The sequence below is a fragment of the Drosophila miranda genome, assembly GCF_003369915.1.
Source record: "Drosophila miranda strain MSH22 chromosome Y unlocalized genomic scaffold, D.miranda_PacBio2.1 Contig_Y1_pilon, whole genome shotgun sequence".
NCBI classification, from domain to species: Eukaryota; Metazoa; Arthropoda; class Insecta; order Diptera; family Drosophilidae; genus Drosophila; species Drosophila miranda.
In genome coordinates, this window is record NW_022881603.1 from 4,745,042 (window position 1) to 4,768,030 (window position 22,989).

A 22,989-nucleotide genomic window follows, 5' to 3' on the forward strand; every position below is an offset into this window, starting at 1 on the left:
CGGCATAGCCCGCCGAATTGTTCGCAATGCACTTGTAGCTGCCCCGATGGGCGGCCTCGAGGGAGTCGACATTCAGGGAGCTCGTCCGCTTGTTCAGCAGCACAATGGTGAAGCCCAGCTCCCCGTTGACTATCAAGGCGGAGTTGAGGGTCCAATAGATGTCCAGCGGCAGGTCGCCCTTGGGCACCACACAAGTCACGCTGGCCACCTCTCCGCGGTTCAGGGGCTCGTCGCCAAAGGAGAAGGGACTGATCTGTGGTGCAACTGCGAGGGGGGGAAAACATATTCAGCACACACACTTTTCAAAGCTCGAGAACGCACCAACGCCAACGCACAATAAACCGAGTTCGTTAGTAGGAAAAGGCAGGACGCAAACTACTGGTAGATCCGAGGGGGTGCTTTCACCAACCATTCACTTGCAGCTCGGTGGCAAAGATCGCCCGGCCGGCCAGGTTCTCGGCCACACAGCTGTAGGAGCCCCGATGCCTGGCCTCCAGGGCGTCCACAGACAGATAACTGGTGCGACTGTTCAGCTGCATCACTGTGAAACCATTCTTGGCGCTCTCCAGCTCCTCCCCATTCAGGGTCCAGTAGATCCGCAGGGGAAAGTCCCCCTTGAGAACCACACAGTTGATGCCCAGGACATCGCCCATGTTGAAGACCTCGCTGCCAAAGCTGAAGGGCAGCACATGGGGCGGCACTACACGGATATGGTGGGGTGGTTCGAAAAATAATCCAATAAATAATACAAAATAATAAAATAAAGATAGAGATCGAGGTTCGCTGCAGTTGTCCCTTATCTATGTACCGTTTACTTTAAGCTCCGATGTGGTATAGCTAGATCCCGCCAGATTCTCGGCGATGCACTTGAACAGCCCGCGATGGAACTGCTCGACGGCGGCTATGTTCAGGACGCTCGTCTTGGGCGAAAGTTTCAGTATGGTTATGCCCTCCTCTCCGTTGATGATGGGACGCGAGTTGAGCGTCCACTTGATGGTGATGGGCACATCGCCCTTCTGCACCATGCACTGGACACCGGCATTCTCGCCCGTGTTCACGGGATCGTCGCCAAACGCAAAGGGTGCGATCGAGGGGGGAACTGCATGATTGGACGGGGAGGTAGGGACTCAAAACTGAACGCAAATCAACGCAAAAAGGAGCTAATCTTCAAAGGAATCAATTGATTAACCTTTGACTGCCAGACTATTGACTATTGACTGGTGACTGGTTGACTATTTCTGGTGACGATCAGACCATCGTTGGTGTAGACGCGACCGCCGTTCTTCGTCCATGCTATGTCGAGGGGCTGGTCGCCCCGGTTCACCGTGCAATAGGCCGAGACCATGTCCATCTCGTTGATGACATCCTCGCCAAAGTCGAAGGGCATGATTTGGGGCAGGACTGGGGCAGGATGGGTGTGCAAAAGAATTCAAAGAAAACTTAAGAGAAGTACTAGACGTGGTGGCAGAAGGATTAACCGTTGACTGCAAGAATGGAGGACTGGCGGGTATCCCCCGCATTGTTGGTGGCTACGCAGAAGTAGTTTCCCGCATGGCGGGCCCTCACGGACTCGATGCTCAGGACACTCAGGCGCTGGCTATTCCGAGTCACGATCAGACCATCGTTGGTGTAGACGCGTCCGCCGTTCTTGGTCCAGTAGATGTCCACGGGCAGGTCGCCCTTGTTTACCGTGCAGGAGGCGGATACCATGTCCAGCTCGTTGATGCTGTCTTCTCCAAAGTCAAAGGGCACAATCTGGGGCAGCACTGGGATTGGGGTGGAAGGGAGTGACAAACAAAAGAACCAAAGCAAAAGGAGATTGAGAAGGTCTTAACCGTTGACAGCCAGGATGGCCCAGTGACGGGTATCCCCCGCATTGTTTGTGGCCACGCAGGAGTAGTTCCCCGCATGGCGCGCCCTCACGGACTCGATGCTCAGGACACTCATGCGGGTGCTGGTCTTGGTCACCACAATCCCATCGTTGGTGTAGAAGCGACCGCCGTTCTTCGTCCAGGCCACATCGATGGGCAGATCGCCCTTGTTGACCGTGCAGGAGGCGGAGACCATGTCCAGTTCGTTGAAACTCTCCTCGCCAAAGTCAAAGGGCACAATCTGGGGCAGCACTTTGGATAGATGATAGATCGGATGCAAGGACGCAGGTGGAGATGGAGGGGTTCAAAACGGGAACACAAAAACCAAAGGCTGCAACAACTACTCAAACTACGAATCAATCGACTGTAGAGTGGGGGCGGAGGAAGGACTCTCTAATCACCGTTGACACGCAGCTCTGCCGTGTGGTAGATGACCCCGGCCGCATTCCGTGCCACGCAGGTGTAATTGGCCCGATGCCGGGCATGCACCGACTCGATGCTGAGCATGCTGATCCGCTGGGTGGTCTTGGTGATCAGGATGCCATCGTTGGACATCAGCCGGCCCACACCGGTCGTGGGATCCGGGGCCGTTGTCCAGTGTAGCTCTAGGGGCGTATCGCCCTTGTTGACCGTGCAGGTGGCCGAGACCATGTCGTTCATGTTGATGGTCTCCTCCCCAAAGTCAAAAGGCACTATCTGCGGTGGGACTGTGTGGAGTTCCGAGCGGATTCGTGAGTGAAACAAGCGACCAACGTTGATGTGCGCTGAAAATCTGAACCCGCCCATGGAGTGTGGCTGCGCCCAGAGTTCTTCTGGGCTACAGCTGGAAGGCTCGACTTACCCATGACTTGGACTTCCAGGGAGCCGCGCGCGGAGTAACCCTCCTGGTTCCTGGCTACGCACGTGTAGGTGGCCTGTTCCGAGTTGCGTTCCACGTTCTCGATGATCAGCGTTCCATTGGGGAAGACCTTCTGCTTGCGGTTAATGGGCAGGGCGCGGTTGTCTATAATGATCCAGAAGTGAGTGGAAATCCTAGACACAGGAGGAGGGAGCAACCCATCCCCTACTTACCACGCTCCCAGACAATCGAATCGATGGGATAGCCAGCAACGGGACAGGTGACAATCAGGGTCTCGCCCGCGACGATCGCCTTCTTCTCCATCTGACGGATGTAGGGCAGGCCGTAGACATTTAGCTTGGCCGAGTGCTCCGCCTCGCCCACCTTGCTCTTGGCAATGCACTTGTAGAGACCCCCGTCGTTGGCATGCACCGATGTAAAGTTCAGATAGGAGACCACGTCCCCGTTAACGGTGACGTACTGGCCGACCTGGTAGCGGTCTTTGTTGGCGATCTTCTTGCCATCCAGCTCCCAGGAGATTTCGGGCGTGGGATTGCCGCCGGCCACACACTTGAGGAACACACTGGGGCCCGGTTCCATGGTCTCTTCCTGGAAGGCCTGCCGGATGATGGGGGGATCGAAGCGGCCTCCGAGCTTCAGCTCGGCACTGGCCTCGGCCGACTCCTGGTCGTTGCGCACAAAGCACTGGTACATGCCCTTGTCCTCCTTCTTGACCGACTCGATGCGCAGCACGGGCTCGCTGTGTCCCATGGCCTTGCCGTCCTTCATCCAGCTGACGGTCTTGATGGGATTACCCGTGTACTGGCAGGTGAACACGGCCGGTCTGCCAAAGTCCACGACCTGTGTGGGTGGATCGATCTTCGCCGACAGGGGGGCCGTAACGGTAAGGACGGTCTCAACGCTTTCGCCACCCACCGCGTTGTTGACGACGCACAGATATTTCCCAGAGTCCTCGACGACGGCATCCTCGATGATGAGAGTCCCAGAGACCTGCTTCACGCGATCGTTCAGCACCACGGCCTGTTTGCGGGTTGTGCCCTCGATGAATTTGTACCATCTTGAACGGGAGGAGCGTGGGTTAGTCGAGCGGTTCCATCGGCCGGGGCTGGAAGACAGTGGGGGCACAGAGTGAGCAAGCCTAGAAAGTCTTCCTGGGATCCTGGGGCTACTCACGTTTCTCCGGCATGACATGTGGAGTGGCCTTTACTTACCTTGAGCTTTCTTTCTTGTTTATCGGGGATATAGCTTGCTCATTCTGTGCACCACTGTTTTGAGGGTTTTTCCGGGGCAGAACCTAACCAGAACCTAACAGGAGATATACCTATAAACTGGCATTGGATAACCCTGTCCAGGACAATGTCCTACAAAGGTCTCGCCCAATGGCACCTCATTGATTTCAATGCTCTTGACGGCTATGCGTGGCTTGACATGGCCAATGGGCTCTGAAAAGTGGAGTGGATCATAGAATACTCTGTGAGAGTGGTTCCCCCAAGAACTGCCTGAAGGATGCATGAACCGTGGGAGCCGCACTCCCAATGGGTTCTGCAATTAAACGAGGATCCGTATGATCTCTATTCTGCCTGAATGTTGCTGTCGGTGGGGGATTGGGGGAATCACCTGAATGCGGGCGTGGGAAACGACTGACCCAGGCACAAAATGCCCAAGTCGGTGTGGTCTGCTCTGGTTATTTCCTGCAGCCGTCCACCGGATATCTTGGGGGCCACACTACCCACGGGATCTGTAAAGTTTTCACTACTCGTTTAAGGGGTGTTCCGTTCCTCTCAAGGAAAAGGGGCGAAAACTGCCTGATTGTCGGGACTAACCTGATGATCGGCAGGGGATAGGCCTGGGCCTGGCAGAGCAGGGCCCAGCTAGTCGCGATCTGCTTGACAAACGTGGAGCTTGACTACGGGCTCTACAAAAAAAACGAGGGGGAACGTTGTGAGTTGCTGCGGAGATCACAACTCTACAGTTATACCCGATACTAAGTCAGTATGGCTCTCCTCCGGCAGACGCCGCTAATATTAAACGACACGACAAGGAGTGCGTGCGAGAGAGACAGAAAATCAGTCTGAGCGTGACGTCGGGGGCTGCGTAGCCAGTGAAAATTGATTTGTTCCTTTTGGCTATAAAAATGATCTGATCTGATCCAGATTCAGCAATCTGATAGATATGGTCATTATCTATGATTCTGCGTTTTTAGTTTTCTCGAATGTGCAATATTGTGGATGCAACAGATTTTCGTCCTTTGTGGGGGCGGAAGGGGGTGGGGCGAAATTCTGAGATATACGTTTTATAGTGAGATCTAACAGAAGTGCGGATACCAAATTTGGTTACTCTAGCCTTAATAGTCTCTGAGATTTGTGGATGCCTCAGATTTTCGTCCTTTGCGGGGGCGGAAGGGGGTGTGGCGAAATTTGGACACGAAACGGTCAAGGTCCGATATCACAGGAGTGTGGATAGCAAATTTGGTTGCTCTGGCTCTTATAGGTTCTGAGATCCTTGAACTCATATTTTGCAATTGGCAAAGCCGACCATGAAACCTGTGTGAGAGACAGAGCGAGAAAGAATGAAATTGTTTTCTTGATTCTGGCTATAATAATTATACGATCTGGTTGAGATTTTACACTCTAGAACATACAGTCATCCTCTACGATTCGGTTTTATCGTATCTTTAAAAATGTGGATGCCACAGATTTTCGTCCTTTGTGGGGGCGGAAGTGGGCGGGGCGAAGTTTTGAAATATTTTTGTAGCAGTGACATATCACAGAAGTCTGGATCCAAAACATCGTTGCTCTAGATCTTATAGTCTTTGAGCACTAGGCGCTGAAGGGGACGGACGGACGGACGGACGGACGGACGGACGGACGGACGGACGGACGGACAGACGGACGGACGGACGGACAGACGGACAGACGGACAGACAGACAGGGCTCAATCGACTCGGCTATTGATGCTGATATTTGAGTATCGGGTATAATAATAGTCGAAGGTTCAAATGTGGTGGGGTCTAGGGTATGCTGAGACTTATTCCTTATGATATGTTAGGGCTACCTTATCAAGGGCACGGGATAGGCCTGGGCCTGGCACAGCAAAGCGAAACTCTGGCCCAAATATCGCACGAATGTTTAGCTCTTCATGTCGTTGGCAAAGGTCGGACCTTTGGCACTGACGGGCTCTAAAATAAAACGAAAGGAGACGGGTCTCTACCTTATCAAGGGAACTGGATACGCCTGGGCTTGGCACAGCAGCACAATATCACTCGAACTGGAGCCGAGTAGACTGGATATTTTCGAGACACTGGCAAATGTGGGTGCCTTGGCCCCAACGGGTTCTGCAAGTCAAACAATACTTTTAGGGTACGGATCTTCTAAAAACTGCCTGAAGAAGGGTCTAGAGTGTTGGATCTACCTCATGAGTGGCACGGGATAGGCCTGGGCCTGGCACAGCAATGCAAAACTCATACCCACGGAACGGGTGTAGGAAAACGAATTGGAATCCGTTGAAAATGTAGGAGCTCTAGCGCCAATGGGTTCTGCAAAACAACAATTAACAACTCATGAAGGGAATGGGATGTTATTTTAAAGCTAACCTCATGAGGGGCACGGGATAGGCCTGCGCCTGGCACAGCAATGCAAAACTCTGGCCCACAGCTCGGGCATAGGAGAAGGAGTTGTAGTCGGAGTAGAAGGTGGGAGCTCTAGCGCCTATGGGCTCTGTAAAAGGAAACGAGTAAAGGTGACATCTCCGCCTGAAACTTGCCTAATGATGGGCACGGGATAGGCCTGGGCCTGACAGAGCAGGGCAAAGCTGGCATTGACCGAACGCTCAAAGATGCTCCCCTTGGAGTCGCTCGAAAAGGTCGGAGCCTTGGCACCAACGGGCTCTAAAAGGAATACGTTTCACGAGTAAATGCTTATAGAACTATGTATATCATTTTGTATATACTATTCAGAGTCAGAACCAGTTGAGCAGCGTTGCACCCTTCGTTAGAATGGGGAGATGAACTATTTTTACCTAAAAATGGGCACTGGATAGGACTGGGCCTGGCAAGTGAGGGCTACGGCACTATTCTGGGTCGTCTGGATGGTAAACGTGGATGCCACGCTGGGAAAACTTGGAGCCTTGAAGCCCACGGGTTCTTCAAAGAAACATTTTTGTTAGGGCTTTGGGCTTTTAATGTCCCCATAATGAAACCTGACTGAACATTCGACTTCTTTTCTGAAAAGATTTACCTAAAAAATGGTACGGGAAACCCTTGCGCCTGACGGAGCATCGCAATGGTGGAGGCTAAGGGAATACTCTGCTGAAAACCCAGCACTCCAGTGGCCACAGAAGGTGCCTTGGAGCCGATGATTTCGTGAAAGAAACGTTTACGTCCGGTTTTTAGCCTCGAAGGTTATCATAATAAAAACTGACTGAATGTTTGGTCAAGGACGAGCTTTCTATGGATGGATTCCTATAAGATTTACCTAAAAAAGGGCACTGAAAACCCTTGCGTCTGGCAAAGCATGGAAAAGGTGGAGTCTAAAGGAATACTCTGCTGGAATGATAGCACTCCAGTGGCCACAGAAGGTGCCTTGGAGCCGATGGGTTCTGGGAATAGTAAATCATTGCATTAGAAGATGGCCCGAACAAAATCTGTTGAAAACTGCACTGAATGGGTGGGCGTTTCGAGGGGTGGAGAGCTCACCTAATGATGGGCACGGGAAAGGCCTGCGCCTTGCAGAGCAAAGCAAAGTCCGAACCCTTCAGCTTTTCCACCTCAATGAGCTTATATTCGAGGGAAAATGTGGGCGCCTTGGCGCCCACGGGCTCTGTAAATATTTATATCATGGATCATGGATTATAACCCAGAGACTATAACTCAGAGAACTGCCTGAACTCGGTTTGAGGAAGTTTTCGCTTCTCTAATTTCAATTAAATTCAATTTCAGCCCCTCGGAGACGTTGTACGTGACTCTGAGCCATGAACCCTGACCCTGGATAACCCACCTCAAGATATCACGAAACTTTTCAGAGACAAACCAAAAGAAAACAGCGAAAGTGGATGGAAAGTGATGCATATTTCATTAAGGTCAATGCTGGTGGCAAGGGGCATGCGCAGAATCGGAAGCACAGCTGCGTGGTGCAACAAGTGGAGCGCCACTTAGTGGGAGGGGGGGAGGTGAGTGGATGACCTCAAGAGAGTGAAGACAAAGCCCGTCGTCTGTTGACCCAAAAACGTGCGTTCAATCATAAATAAATGTGCGAGCGAGATGGATGCCATCCACACACACACAACAATACGCGCGGAGGGGTAATTGTTTTGGAAATTTCGTGTGGATCGCAAGCATGCGCAGACGCATTTATTTGTGGATTGCGGTTCCAGCTGATTGTGGAAATTGTAGAAAGGGAAAGAGGGTGGGAGCCTCTCTGTGGGTGGGGTGGGGTCTGTGAGAGTGGGGAAAGAACGTACTCACTCTCTTCTGATTTTACTTTTATCTGTATCGTCTGTGTGGGTGCAAGGCATATTGAATAGCGGGAAAGTAAGCACAGGAACATATACAAACAGATCAGAACAACCGCCCCACCTTCAATGGAATATACCCTGTGTGTGTGTGTGTTTGTGTGCGTTTGTTTGTTTTGTTTTGTGTGTGTTTTTGTTTGATTTACTCTGCGCGCTCGCATTTTTATGAATGAACACAGAACACACCTCCTAAAGTTCACACATTCTCATGCATAATAAAAGTCACGTTTCTGGGGAGATGGAGGGTATGTGCTTAACCTGCTTATAGGCACCGGATATGCCTGGGCGGGACATAGCAAAAAAATATCTCGGCCGCAATGACGCTCGATGCCGGACCATTTGGTGTCCACCGAAAGAGTCGGACCCTTGGCCGAAATGGGTTCTACGGAAGAGTATTGGAGTGAGAGTATATAGAAGGACTATGCCCAAGAGATTGCATGAATGCTGGCTTAGGCGACTGGATTGCTAACCTGAAAGCGGGCACGGGATATGCCTGAGCGGGACAGAAGAGCGCCAGGTTGGTGGACAGCATCCGCTCGATCCACGACCGCTTGATGTCATTCGACAGCAGAGTGGGAGCCTTGCCTCCAACGGGGTCTACAATAGGAATAGAGGAATGACATCTGCCAGAATGTTGGCTTTCGGCTTACCGAAAACTTGGTGCCGGGTATCCTTGGGCAAGACACAGCAACGATATCGACTGGCCCTCGAGCAGCTCGAGAGGTTTCTGAACCAGAGCTGGTGTTCTCGGTGCACTGCTCGAAATGGGTTCTATAAAAGGTAGTTCGGAACAAAGTCAGGGTTTATAGTAGTACTCAACCCCCAGCCTGATGTTGGTCTAGGGATGGAATCTCAACCGACCTAAAATTGGGCGCCGGATAGCCCTGGGCCGGACAGAGGATGGCGGTGGGTTTGGTCGACTCCACTACATTCGGTTTGTAGGTCATAGCGTTGATCTTGGGCGGACTGCTGCTAATGTACTCTGGAAAAGGCGGAAGTACTTCTAGAATACCCAAAACCCAAGGAAATCCCCACTGCCGGACTGTTGTACCTGAAACTGGGTGCCGGATAGCCCTGGGCGGGGCACAATATCGGGTGACTGCTGTGACCAGGCACAACCAGAGGACGCGACTGTAGCGGCGGCACTTTGGGAGCTATGCTCGAGACGGGCTCTGGAAAGATTTCAATTTCACTTAGAACTAACTCTAATCTATGGACCTGGATCTCTGAGTACTGCCTGAACGAGTGGGTCTTTACCTAAAGAACGGCACCGGATAGCCCTGGGCAGGACACAGCACAGCCATCGTGGAGGAACTGGCATAGGTTTTCATATCGAATTTTGCCAGTGAAACCACTTTGGGCACTGTACTGCTAATGGGTTCTATTTGGAAGACAACAATGACCAGGTTAGAAGCAGAAAAGGGGTCGTTGAAGGACCTGCCTGAATGCTGGTACTGGATATCCCTGCGCCGGGCACATTATGGCTACGATTCCCCCAAGACGAACATATTCGATATTCGTTTTTTGTATCAGCGCCACTCGGGGAGCAGCTACACTGCCTGAATGCCTGGGGACTGTGCTGGGGAGGAATCACCTGAAATATGGCACCGGATAGGCCTGGGCAGGACAGAGTAAGGTAATGCTGCCCGAAAGAGGAATATCCACGTTCCTGGTCTTATCGCCGGAGGTGAGGCGGGGACCCACACTGCCAACGGGCTCTACAAAGGCGTTAAGGGGAAATTCGTTAAGGGGATCGCCTAAAACGGGATTGAAAACTGCCCAAACCGTGGGATTACCTAAAGAACGGCACTGGATATGCCTGACCTGGACAGAAGAGCGTAAAAGTTGCAGCCAGGCGAGCTTCGGCATTCTTCAAACGATTCTCTACACTGATTTTGGGCGCCACACTGCCCACGGGCTCTGTACAGAAGATAGTGGAGCGCTTGAGATATATATATTACCAGAAGAAACTGCCTGAATGGGTGGGGTTTTACCTAAAGAACGGCACTGGATACGCCTGAGCTGGACAAAAGAGGGTGAAAGTTTCGTTCGACTGCGCCCCCGCATCCTTGAGGCGTTCACCAACACTGATTTTGGGTCCTACACTGCCCACGGGCTCTGGAACGAATGAGAATTGGCTGTGTTTTTACCTGAATGCTGGCACAGGATACGATTGGGCTGGACAAAAGATGCTCAGGTCTCCGTGCAGACGCACCTCTGCATCCTTGCGTCGCTCCCCCACACTAATCTTTGGCGGCACACTGCCCACGGGCTCTACAACGAACCAAGGAACCAACAAAACAAGTTCGAATGACAGATACCAAAACAACTAACCCTTGAAAACTCCCAAAGTTGGTCGAGAACAATGGAAACTACCATCTGTCTATGCCGCCTTCTTCAACTCAACTAAATTTTCCAAAGGAGGAAGGGTAATTTGCGTGACATGAATGGGTTTAATCGGGCGACAGCTATGAGCCGTTGGCTAATTGGTATTTTTGAAGCCAATGAGGCCTGCGGAGGGGGCTGGAAAGCTCTTAATTGGAAAACTTTGGACAAGCCACCAGCTGCCGCTCACCTGTAGAAGGGCACGGGGTAGGCCTGGGCGGGACAGAAGATGGCTATTGTCCGTGAGAGCCTGATGCTGTCGTGGCTAAAGCCATCCTTCTTATTGACACGCGGTGCCACGCTGCCCACGGGCTCTGCAAAGATTCGAGACTTCGAAGATCAGCCCACGCGGAGGGGGAGGGACAACAACTTCCAGACAATTTAGAAGGGACTGGGATGGGTAGCTCGACAATGACCCACCTATAGAAGGGCACGGGAAAGGACTGGGCCGGACAGCGGAGAGCCACAATCCCATGGACAGCAATGCGATCGTGACTGAACTCGTCGTTCTTGTTGACCTTGGGGGCCACACTGCCCACGGGCTCTGCAAAGAGAATGGTATCCTACTGAGCGAAGCCTCAAGATGCAGATGGGAACCACCTCTAGGGCACTCGACTTTACCTATAGGCAGGCACTGGATACGACTGCGCTGGACACTGGATGGCTATGGTCTGGGCTATCTTGATACGGTCATGATTGAACTCGTCCTTGCGATTCACCCTGGGAGCCACACTTCCAATGGGTTCTAAGAGAAGGGTTGCACTTGGATCTCAGTCCTGCCTGAACGGGGATTTACCTATATGCTGGCATGGGATACGATTGTGCTGGACACAACAGGGCCAACGATCGAATTGGCCCAAAAAATGCCCACTTTATCTTTGATCTCTACTTTGGGCGCCACACTCCCCTCGGGTTCTGCAACAGATAGAGAGAGAGAGAGAGAGAGAGATTTTACATATCTAAGTATCCCTGGGAGAGAAAGCTGCTTGTTCTGGTGTATGGAACTCGACAAAACAATGGATTCACCTAAACGCTGGCTTCGGATAGCCCTGCGCCTTGCAGAACAAATTCAAAGACTGATTCGAGTGTCTGATGGTGAAATCCATCTTGTCATGCATGTCCACCATTGGGGCCACAGAGCCAATGGGTTCTGCAAAAGATTTTGGTGATTGGGGGTAAAGGATGCACGGTAGGTCGAAAACTGCCTGAGAGTGGAGGCGGCCCTACCTATTGGAAGGCACGGGATACGACTGCGCTGGACAGAGTAGGCTCAGGGCCTGGCTCTGGGGCTTGTCCAGCCACGTGATGCGGTCCTTGACATCCACCTTGGGGGCCACACTGCCCACGGGCTCTGCAGAGAACGTTTCCATTCAGAGGGATTCTGAGGCAACTACCAATTGAAAACTGCCTGAGAGGGGGAGCAGAGCTTACCTCTGAGCAGGCACTGGGTAGGACTGGGCCGGACACAGCAGGCTGAGGGAGCTGCCACGAGGCTTATCGACCCATTTGATGCGATCATTTGGATCCACCTTGGGCTCCACACTGCCCACGGGCTCTGCAAAGATTCAAAATAGGTCTCTTCTCTTATTCCTAGACTTTGTCCTGAAGTCCTTAAGCTACCAAAATGTTGGGAGGGACACTCACCGAAAGGCAGGGACTGGGTAGGACTGAGCGGGACAAACAATGGCCAGACTATGATCCAGTGCCACACGGGCATAGTTGATCTCATCTTTGATGTCCACCTTGGGGGCCACACACCCGACGGGCTCTACAGAAAGGTACATGAGGTTTCGGTCTTTAAAAGGGAACAAAATTGACCCTGAATGTTGGGATTACCTAAATGCCGGCATGGGAAATGACTGGGCTGGGCATATGAGCGCCTTGGAGGCCCCCAGACGAGACCTGGCAAACGTAAACTCATCGCGAGTGTCCACTTTGGGCGCCACAGAGCCCACGGGTTCTGGTTTTAGGAATGGAATTGGGGATATTATCACAGGTCGAGTCCTAACTGAATTTTGGTCAAGGGATTCGTTGGACTAACCTAACTATCGGCACGGGATAGGCCTGGCCAGGACATTGCATGGAGTAATCCTCGGCCGATTTCACCTGCAGCACCTGGAACTTGTCGTGCAGACTCGTGATCTTGGGCAGAACAGATGGGTTCTGGGGGAGATATATGTCATCTTGTGGGAGGTTCTACTTTTAAAAAGGAGGCCTTAAATGCTGGAATAGAGCGACACGACACCCACCTAACAATCGGCATGGGAAAGGCCTGGCCGGGGCACTGCATGGCAAAGTCTCTTCCCAATCGGAATGCATCAACTGGAACTTGTCGTTGATGTTGTTAATCCTGGGCGGCACAGAGCCTATGGGTTCTGCAAGGGTAAAGGAGAGAAAGGGAGCCGCCTGAATGTGGAGAGCATCACCTATTGATGGGCACGGGAAAGGCCTGGCCGGGGCACTGCATGGCATACACCCGGCCAAAGGGCACCTCCATGGTGCGTACCCTCTCGAGCAGATTCAGTTACGGGGGCACAGAGGCCACTGGCTCTAGGGAGAGCAATGAAATTATCAACGCTGGACAATCTAGCGACTCCGAAAACTGCCCAAATGCTGGGATGATTGAGGAGAACCCACCTGTAGACGGGTATCGGATACGACTGGGCTGGACACTTGAGGCTCAGACTCTTGCCCACATATCCCCGGGCATTGGCCACCTCGTCGTCAATGCTGACTTTGGGCGGAACACTGCCAATGGGCTCTGGAAAGAGAACCGAACCCCCGAGGGAAAGTAAGTCAAAGAAAGAGAGCTCCAATCAGAACTGCCTGAACAGGGAAAGGGGAAATAATAGAATAATCACATAGTGCACCCCGTAAATTGGAAAATTGTAAGAGTCGCGCACCTGTGGGCGGGCATCGGATATGACTGTGCCGGGAAGAGCAGGGCCAGGCCGACTCCTTGGGCCATTTCGCGTCTCTGGAGCTTGTCCTGAATGTTTATTTTTGGCTTAACCGAGCCAACGGGCTCTGCAAACAAAGACACACAAGGAAGGATAGGATGCATTCCTCCGCAGAGAAACCGAAAACCCACCTGAAGACGGTCATAGGATTCGACTGTGCCAGGCAGAGCATGGCATAGCCGCTCGACAGCTCCACGTCTATGAACTGATGCTTGTCCTGGGCATTCACCTTGGGCCGGACACTGCCCACGGGCTCTAAAATTCACAAGGGAAGAGGTTCTTACTTGAATACTGGCATGGGGTACGACTGCACGGGACACTGAATGTTGAAACTGCTGCCGCTTTGGACCTGCATCATTCGGAAGCGCTCGAGAAAGTTCAGCTTGGGTGCCACACTGCCAACGGGCTCTGGAAAGGGGGTTTCGAAACGCTCAAGAGAAACTCCTCCTCCCGCAACAGAAATCAACAGAAAACTCCTGGCGAATGATGGGCTGGGGTGGGGGTTTACCTATAGATCGGCTGCGGATAGGCCTGGCCAGGACACAGGAGACTTAGGCTAAGCGAACTCATGACCTTCACATGCTTCAGATCATCGGCATTGGTGATCTTGGGACTGACACTGCCAATGGGCTCTGCAAGAGAGAAGAAGAGGGTGTCCCATGGGTGAGTTCTATTTGAAAACTGCCTTACCTATAGAAGGGCTTTGGATAGCCCTGTGCCGGTCAGAGTAGACTCGAGTCTTGGCTGCTTTTCCCTTTTACATGATTGTAGTCTTCGCCTGAACTGATCTTGGGACTGACACTGCCCACGGGCTCTGGAAAACAGGAACCAGGGAAAGGGGAGCACTGCCTGAGTTGGGAATTATGGGATTACCTATAGACAGGCACGGGATAGGCCTGAGCTGGACACATCAGGGTGACACTCGCCTCTCGGGCAACCCTCAGCGTACGCGAATCATCGCCGGAGGTTAACCTGGGACCAACGCTGCCAACGGGTTCTTGAAAAGGTAGTAGTATCTATGAGAAAGGGCTGGCTGCGCCCTGCCTGCTGTTGGGAGGAGGGACTGTACTTGTATTACCTAAAAAATGGCACTGGATAGGCCTGTGCCGGGCACATGAGTGTGACGCTCCCCGTCATTGGGACACGAAGGAGTGTTATGTGCTCCTGATTCCCACTGCCGCTCAACTGGGGACTGACGCTGCCAACGGGCTCTAAATATTCGAATATTGGAGTTAAATGGAGTCCTAGCTGGGGTGCCTAGTGCCTCGAATGTTGGGTTTGGGGGGATTTACCTAAAGAAGGGAACCGGATAGGCCTGGGTGGGGCACATAAGCGTGGCACTGTGACCCGCTGAGACCTTGCGTATCCTTATGGCATCATCGCCAGCCGTCACCTTGGGGCTCACACTGCCAACAGGCTCTTGATTGGGGAGGGAATGCATGGAAAGTCAGTGGGAATGTCTATCTCTGCACTGCCCGGATGTTGGGTTCGGGGGATTTACCTAAAGAAGGGCACCGGATAGGCCTGGGCGGTTCAGAGCAGCGTGGCGCCTGCCGTCAGATGAACGCGGAGAATGCGTGACTCATCGACGCTGGTGAGGCGAGACCCCACACTGCCGACGGGCTCTGCGAAGAAGGATGCAGATCGTATAGGAATTCTCCAAGTGAATGGCACCTTCAGTTGGGATAGGAGGAGGTCTTACCTAAACACTGGCACTGGATAGGACTGGGCTGGACAGAGCAGGGTCAGGGCATGTCCAGCGGCAAACTGAACCACCTTGATGTCGTTGCCGGAGAGAAGTCTGGGACCGACACTGGCGATCGGTTCTTCAACGAAAGAACATAAGGAATATAAGGCTCATCAAATACGGAAGGAAATCTTTAACTGGAAACTGGCCAAAGGTGGGTGGGACGGGACGGGACATTCACCTAAAGAACGGAGCTGGATAGGCCTGGGCGGGACAGAGCAGGGTCTGATTGCAGCCAGCATCCCCCGTGAAGCTGCTGCTGGTCAGAGTATTGGGGAACTTGGGCGAAACCCTGCCAACTGGTTCTGTGAATGAATCGAGATCAGAATCAGAATTAACGAGGGGGAACGTTGTGCGTTGCTGTGGAGACCGCAACTCTACAGTTATACCCGATACTAAGTCAGTATGGCTCTCCTCCGGCAGACGCCGCTAATATTAAACGACACGACAAGGAGTGCGTGCGAGAAAGACAGAAAATCAGTCTGAGCGTGACGTCAGGTGCTGCGTAGCCAGTGCAAATTGATTTGTTCCTTTTGGCTATAAAAATGATCTGATCTGATCCAGATTCAGCAATCTGATATATATGATCATTATCTATGATTCTGCGTTTTTAGTTTTCTCGTATCCTCAATATTGTGGATGCAACAGATTTTCGTCTTTTGTGGGGGCGGAAGGGGGTGGGGCGAAATTATGAGATATACGTTTTATAGTGAGATCTAACAGGAGTGTGGATACCAAATTTGGTTGCTCTAGCTTTTATAGTCTCTGAGATCTAGGCGCTAATGTTTTACTCTAAGCAAAGCCGCCTATGCTACGTGTGTGTTAGAGAGAGACAGGGCGAGAAAAAATGAAATTGTTTTCTTGATTCTGGCTATAATAATTATACGATCTGGTTCAGATTTTGCTCTCTAGAAGATATGGACATCTCCTACGATTATTCGTTTTCTGTTTTCTCGTATCTTTGAATTTGTGGATGCCACAGATTTTCGCCCTTCGTGGGGTCGGAAGGGGCGGGGCAAAGTTTTGAAATATACTTGTAGCAGTGACATATCACAGAAGACCGGATATAAAACGTCGTTGCTCTAGCTCTTATAGTCTTTGAGCACTAGGCGCTGAAGGGGACGGACAGACGGACAGACGGACGGACGGACAGACGGACAGACAGACATGGCTCAATCGACTCGGCTATTGATGATGATCAAGAATATATATACTTTATGGGGTCGGAAACGATTCCTTTTGGACGTTACACACATCCACTTTTACCACAAATCTAATATACCCCAATACTCATTTTGAGTATCGGGTATAAAAATCCAAGAAAAGCAGTAGATCGATAGATCAATAGAGCTGCAGCTGAAAGAGTGGCACTTACCTTGGGCGCAGTTTGAATGGAGAATACGAATTGAAGGTTGCCTTTTGGCAAGGACTTTGACTGGCTCTTCGACTGGGATTACTCTGGATCGGACCAACCCTAGCACTAATCAAAACTGGGCTTTGTTTCAAGCCTCTTATCGCATCGAGTACCCTATCCCAACCCTCAGGCAGTTTTCAATTTGGACTAAGGCTACAAGCAACATCAAGTCTTTGCCGAGGTCAAAACTGGACCAATTATCTTTTAACTTTTCAAATTATTCATTTTTACATTCAAATATTCAAAGAGAGAAAGACTGTGCAAAGAAAGAGATTTTAAGCGAAAAATCGTTTTGATTGCATTTCATTGGCTTCCAAGACATTTTGTTTATTAAAAATTAATATCTAAAGAAATCACAGAGGATATAGTGCTATATAGTGCATACATATACTCGGATTGTAGCTATGAAACGATAGACATTATATCCTCTTTAATTCCGAAACAGTACCAAGAAGAATCCGTGCTTACTTCTCGATTTCTTCTTGGCTTTAAGCTTAACAAATGTTTGGAATACTTTTTAGGTTTGGAAAGCATTTAGAAATAATCAAATCTGTGTTCAGTAAGCATTTAGCGCATTCCAAATAAATGTTGTACAAGCAAACCTCAATTGACAGGATATATCCTTCAATTTCCGGTTTTGTTTTGCAGGAAGTAAACTTTATGGAATATATTTGAGAAAAAACGATTAAAAATCTACAAAGTGCAGACCGACTTTGGAATAATTACGTTAATTATTATTCTATAAAGTTTACTTGTGCGACACGAAAAACCTTAGTTATCATAGATATAGAACTTTGTAATTTGATAGGAATCGAATTCTTAATTTCGAATTCGATATCAGATATTAGTTATGGATGTGAAAAGTTTTAGTTTTGATTATTATCGATGACAGCGTACTTTCTAATTTTAACTTGCAACTTTTATAATTAGAATTACAGTTCTAGAAATAAGAAATTTAATTTTTTGAATTCATATAAAATTGACTTTTTGAAGTTATCGATAAGTATCGATTTATCATTAATAGTCATTTTGTACATTCTGCGAGACAAAAATAAAGTTGTAGGGCTGGATGAGTATGAAGATTACTTCCTCACACTTAGAAATTGCCATATACCACAATAATTTGCAATAACTAAAATATCCGATTTAAAATAATAAATTTAAAAGCGAAGCGACCTTCCACAGGGTTTTTGAAATCGTGTCGATAGAGTTGATGTTCCTGCAGATATAGCAACACGCACACTTGAAGTTGAAATCGTAGTACGGGGAAGTGATCTACTCATCTAGACCCTAAGTTTGTCTCATTTTATTGATTACGGTTATCATATGAGTGATAATTGAAAATGATCAATTACAGATAACTGAAGCTTTTCACTCTTAAGCAAAGAAATTGAATAAAATTGGCGCACAGGAGCGACTTACCTGTGATGACCAGGCGACCCTTGGTGGCACTCAGTCGTGTCTCTCCAGTCAGACGATGCTTGGTGCGGCACTGGTAGCTCTTGTAGCCATCCTCGGGTCCCACTTCGCGGATATGCAGTTCTCCAGAGGGCAGTACCAGATATTTGCCATCTGATCGGGGTGGAATTCAGTGAGAGAGATGTAGAACGGTAGATGGAATGGAAATGTTAGTGGATGACTGTCAAAGAGCCTGGCTAACGAAAGCAATCTACTTTTACAGCGGAAGAAACTCAATTAAGATGCTGGGAACTTAATTGAATTTATTCACTAAGAAAGCCACATGCATGCTTTATAAATATTCATTCCTCGTGTTTTTGCGTTACTTTAATTTGTTCTTAATTTGTGCAAATCTTCTGGCATTGCTAATCGTTGTGTTCATGCAATGTGACTTTCATTTAGTTGGGGTCTCGGGACTGCAGGAGATTTGTTTTAAAAACAATATACATTTAGAGCTCTCTTCAGTCCCGATTCCCATCAAAAGAATCGTATTCAAACTTTGATTCAAGCAAAAGAACTCGTTCAGAAGAATGAGAGACTGTGGTAAGACTTTTATTTATTATTTGTTTGTGTGTTTGAATAGAATTCCTTGCTTATAGACTAGCTGTACAATGTACCAAAGCAAAACAATGCCGGGAATTTGCGGAAAAGTGCGGCTAAAAGATTGTTTCGAATTACGATTGAAATATTTATTTTCTTTTAATTTCTTTTTAAAAGCCACAAATTCCCCACACTGCAATCTTACAGTCTTAACTACTACGTGTAGCATGCACCACCACAAAAATGCCAATAACTTTATATGGTATGCGGATTGCACATGATGTTGTATATATTTATACACAGATATGTATATAGGTGTATGTATATACTGATTTTTGCGTGAGAAATGTACAGATTGTTAGATCGATCAGTTTTAATATTTATTAGCATTTTTGTATGTATTTACACTGGACTACAAAACAACGCTACTTTCAACTACATGAAGGGGTTCGGGATGGGGCAAGTCGGGAGCGACTCATGGATATTGGCGGGAACGGGATCAAAATAAAACTTGGTGGGATGTGGGGGATAAACAGAAAAGAGAGTAAAGAAAGTATAGAAAGAACAGAAAGAACGGAAAGCAGAAGTGAAAGCCTAGGCAGCGAACCGATTCGAATGGCGGGAGGACGGAGTGGAGTGGAGTGTAGTGGAGAGGAGAGGAGGGAGAGCTAGCTCTCTGCTTAATCCGAGATTATCTGACAAACATTACCGCTGGCTGTGATATCTTCTTGCGGATATATATCGAATCGAATCGGCCACGAAGCTGGGTATGTGGCCCTTCATTATGGCGCTATTGCCGCGCAGAATGGACTCGTCCATGACATTGACGGTGTAGGACTGTGGCACCACTGCAAAGTTCGGGGGATAGTTGGATCGTTTAGGGTGGTATTCGTACGCATAGGATGGAAATCATAGGGAAATAATGAACGTGGGTGTGTGTGTGTGAAAGAAAACCCCTTCATGCGGCTCGAAAGACAACTCGCTGCGGCGCCTACCCGTGATGTTTTTGGTGTAGACCTCGCCCTCGGTATCGATCCAATCGGTAATCTCAATATGATCCGCCATAAAGGAGGGCGTCTGGCACTTGAATATGGCCGCATTGCCCTTGATCACGTACTCGTCGTACACCTGCGACTCAAAGAACTGTTTAAAAGCGATACGAAATCAGGGATTGAAATGGAATCAGGAACGGAGATTGGATCATGGAGAATGGAGAATGTTTAATGGAGAAGGAATGACTACTCTTAAGCCGAACAGAGGCGCGCAAAGGTTCTCCAATGGTTACCCGTAGAATCGGTTGGCAGGGGCCGCTGTATCTCGACACCCTCCTCATCGATCCAGCCTTCCACGTCGATGAAATCGGCCACAAACGAGGGCACCAGGCACTTGAGGGTGGCAGCGTTTCCGCGCAGCACAAACTCATCGATGACGCGGGTCTGGTAAAACTGATGGACAACTGAGAGGGAAATCAAGGGAAAAATCAAACTGAAATCGAAAGGAATCGATAGGATCTTGAGGGCAAAAGGGGGGCATCTAGAGCAATGATAGATATTGGTCCAAGTACCCGTCTCGTCTGCATTATTGGGATAGTAATTGCGACCCTCCGAGTCCAGCCAGTGATCGACAAACACAAAGTCCGCCACATACGAGGGTATCTCCCACTTCATCACCACCGAATTGCCCCTGATCACATACTCATTGTCAGCCTCCGTTTCGTACGTTTGGATCACAACTAGGCCAAAGAAATAACATAAAAGATCAAGGTAAAGGATAATAGAATGGATGGGAGATTCACAGAGTTGGGAGCTCTGTACAGGAGGCCTTATACAGAAAGGGTTTTTATTGTTTTCGGATTGCACTTCGTACCATAGACGCTGGTGGCATTGTCGGGCCACAGTTCGATGCCTCGACCTGCACGAAATCGGCCACAAAGGAGGGAATCTTGCATTTGACGACCGCCGCATTGCCCCTGATCACATACTCATTCTCTGCCTCGGTTATGTAGAACTGTGAAACGACTTCAAAGATTCGAAAGAAACAATACAAAATAAGAAATAGGGGCTGGAAAATGAGGTGAGGATTGCTGGGAGGTTCTAGAATAATCCTAAGTCTAAAAGTCTAGGGAGCACCAGATCGCACCATAGTTGTCCGAGAAGGACAAGACATTGCCCTCGTCATCACTTAAGAACAGCCGCATTGCCCCTTATGACATATTCGGTCATTATTTCGGCCTCATAAAACTGATTCACAACTGAAAAAAGTGTATCAAAATCAAAAAAGAAAGTGTAAATTCTGGATAGGATAGAAATGTGGGAGTGGAAGAGTGGAACCCCTTCAACTATTGCAGATGCCTTCTGTTTAGCAAGTAAATACCATAATTATCAGAGTGCCTTAGCTCGGTGCCCGCCTCATCGATCCACGACTCCACGCGCACAATATCGGCCACGAACGATGGAATGGAACACTTGAGCACCGTCGCATTGCCCCGTATGACATATTCCATTAGAATGTCGGCGCCGTAGTACTGATTTACAACTGCGATTCGATAGAATTTACATGGAAATTAAATCAAAGCCAAATCAAGGGCATAGGAGGAGGCATAGATGGGAGATCGGGATGGCATGGGGATATGGAATCCTACTTAAAGCTACTCGTAGATCGGAGGAGGAGAGTTCTGAGGACTGTACCGAAATCCTCTTGCGGTGCGTACTCTGTGCCATCGCTGGCCACCCAGGCCTCCACGCGCAGGAAATCGGCCACGAAGCTGGGTATCGTGCACTTCAATACCGCCGTATTGCGTCTGATCACATATTCGGACACGACCTCGGCCTCGTAATACTGATTCACGACTGAGAGAGGATGGAGAATTAAATAATATTTTTAAAGGAAATGAAAGCAATAATGGGGAGGGGAGTTGGAAGTGGAGAATCTTCTATAGTTTTAAAGTGTTTGTCGCCCAAGAATGCAATATGTCTAGTATGTACCAGCTCCCTGTTGTTCGCCGAGCGTGCCATACAGCTGGCCCTCCTCGTCCTGCCAGGATACGACCTGGACAAAGTCCGTCACAAACGATGGAATGGAACACTTCAACACCGCCGCATTGCCCCTTATGACATACTCGTTGTTGACCTCCGACTCGTAAAACTGTTGCACAACTTGAGGAGTTGCGTGGGAGGAAAGTTTACAGATTACAGAACATTTTATAATGCAAGTACTAGAGAAAGACACTGCCAGAGCCAGACACCTTGCGTGTGGCGAGGCGTGTGAAAATGTGCAGCCAGAGAGCCGCATCAGTAAAGTGCATTTAATGGTCCCTAAAGCGCACTCAGTGGGAAAGTTTCTCCCGCCATCCATCCGCCGGCCAAAAAGGTTAATAATACGTAGTTCTGATAACATGGCTCATCGGCACGCAGGGGCACTCTAGCCACCGATACAAAAACAGATACAGATAGAAAATGCAAACAATGTAAACTTAAAAGATGAATAAGGGAAATGGATGGGTAGTTTTCCTACTTTTTGTACACATAACCTCACTAAAGCTAAAGCTAAGGCTAGAGCCAATATTCAATGCATAGACAATCCATATTCTTGGCCTGGCGAGAAGTCCTCGTTCTGGTCGGTGTGCCAGGACACAACGCTCACAAAATCGGCCACAAATGAGGGGATTTCGCATTTGAGAACCGCCGCATTGCCGCGTATTACGTAGGCCTTATTTACATCGGTGTCATAGTGTTGGGCAACGACTAAAACAACAGCACACAGAACCGACACAAAAATGAACAACCAAAAAAATTGATTTTTACAGAAATCCAAAAGAAAACTGAACGTGAAAGTGAAACTGAAAGCAAAACCCAAAGGAAGGTCCAAGGAGCGAAGGCGAAGGAGTTTATTGCACACTGTTTCCTAACCAGTGTTGGTTAATTGAGTTACAGCTGGAGTTTGAGTGTTGTTTCTCTGAAGTGTTGTACAATAGGTTAAATAGTGCTGTTTTGCGACACACACACAGAGAGAGAAGCGATCGATTTTTAACACACCATATTCAGTGTCGGGATAGAAATTCTCTTGCTGGTCGCTGTGCCAGGATATTACATTCACAAAATCGGCCACAAACGATGGTATATCACATTTCAAGATAGCGGAATTTCCGCGTATGACAAACGCCTTATGTATATCCTCTCCGTAGTGTTGCGAAACGACTAAACATATAGAAGAAATGAAAATAAAGTTGGATTTTCGGTATACATAAT

At 49.2% G+C, this 22,989-nt stretch overlaps 1 pseudogene; it reads right to left on the reverse strand.

Moving 5' to 3' along the window:
• LOC117191944 overlaps positions 1-22,989 on the reverse strand; it is a 120,016-nt pseudogene that overhangs the window by 48,606 nt on the left and 48,421 nt on the right.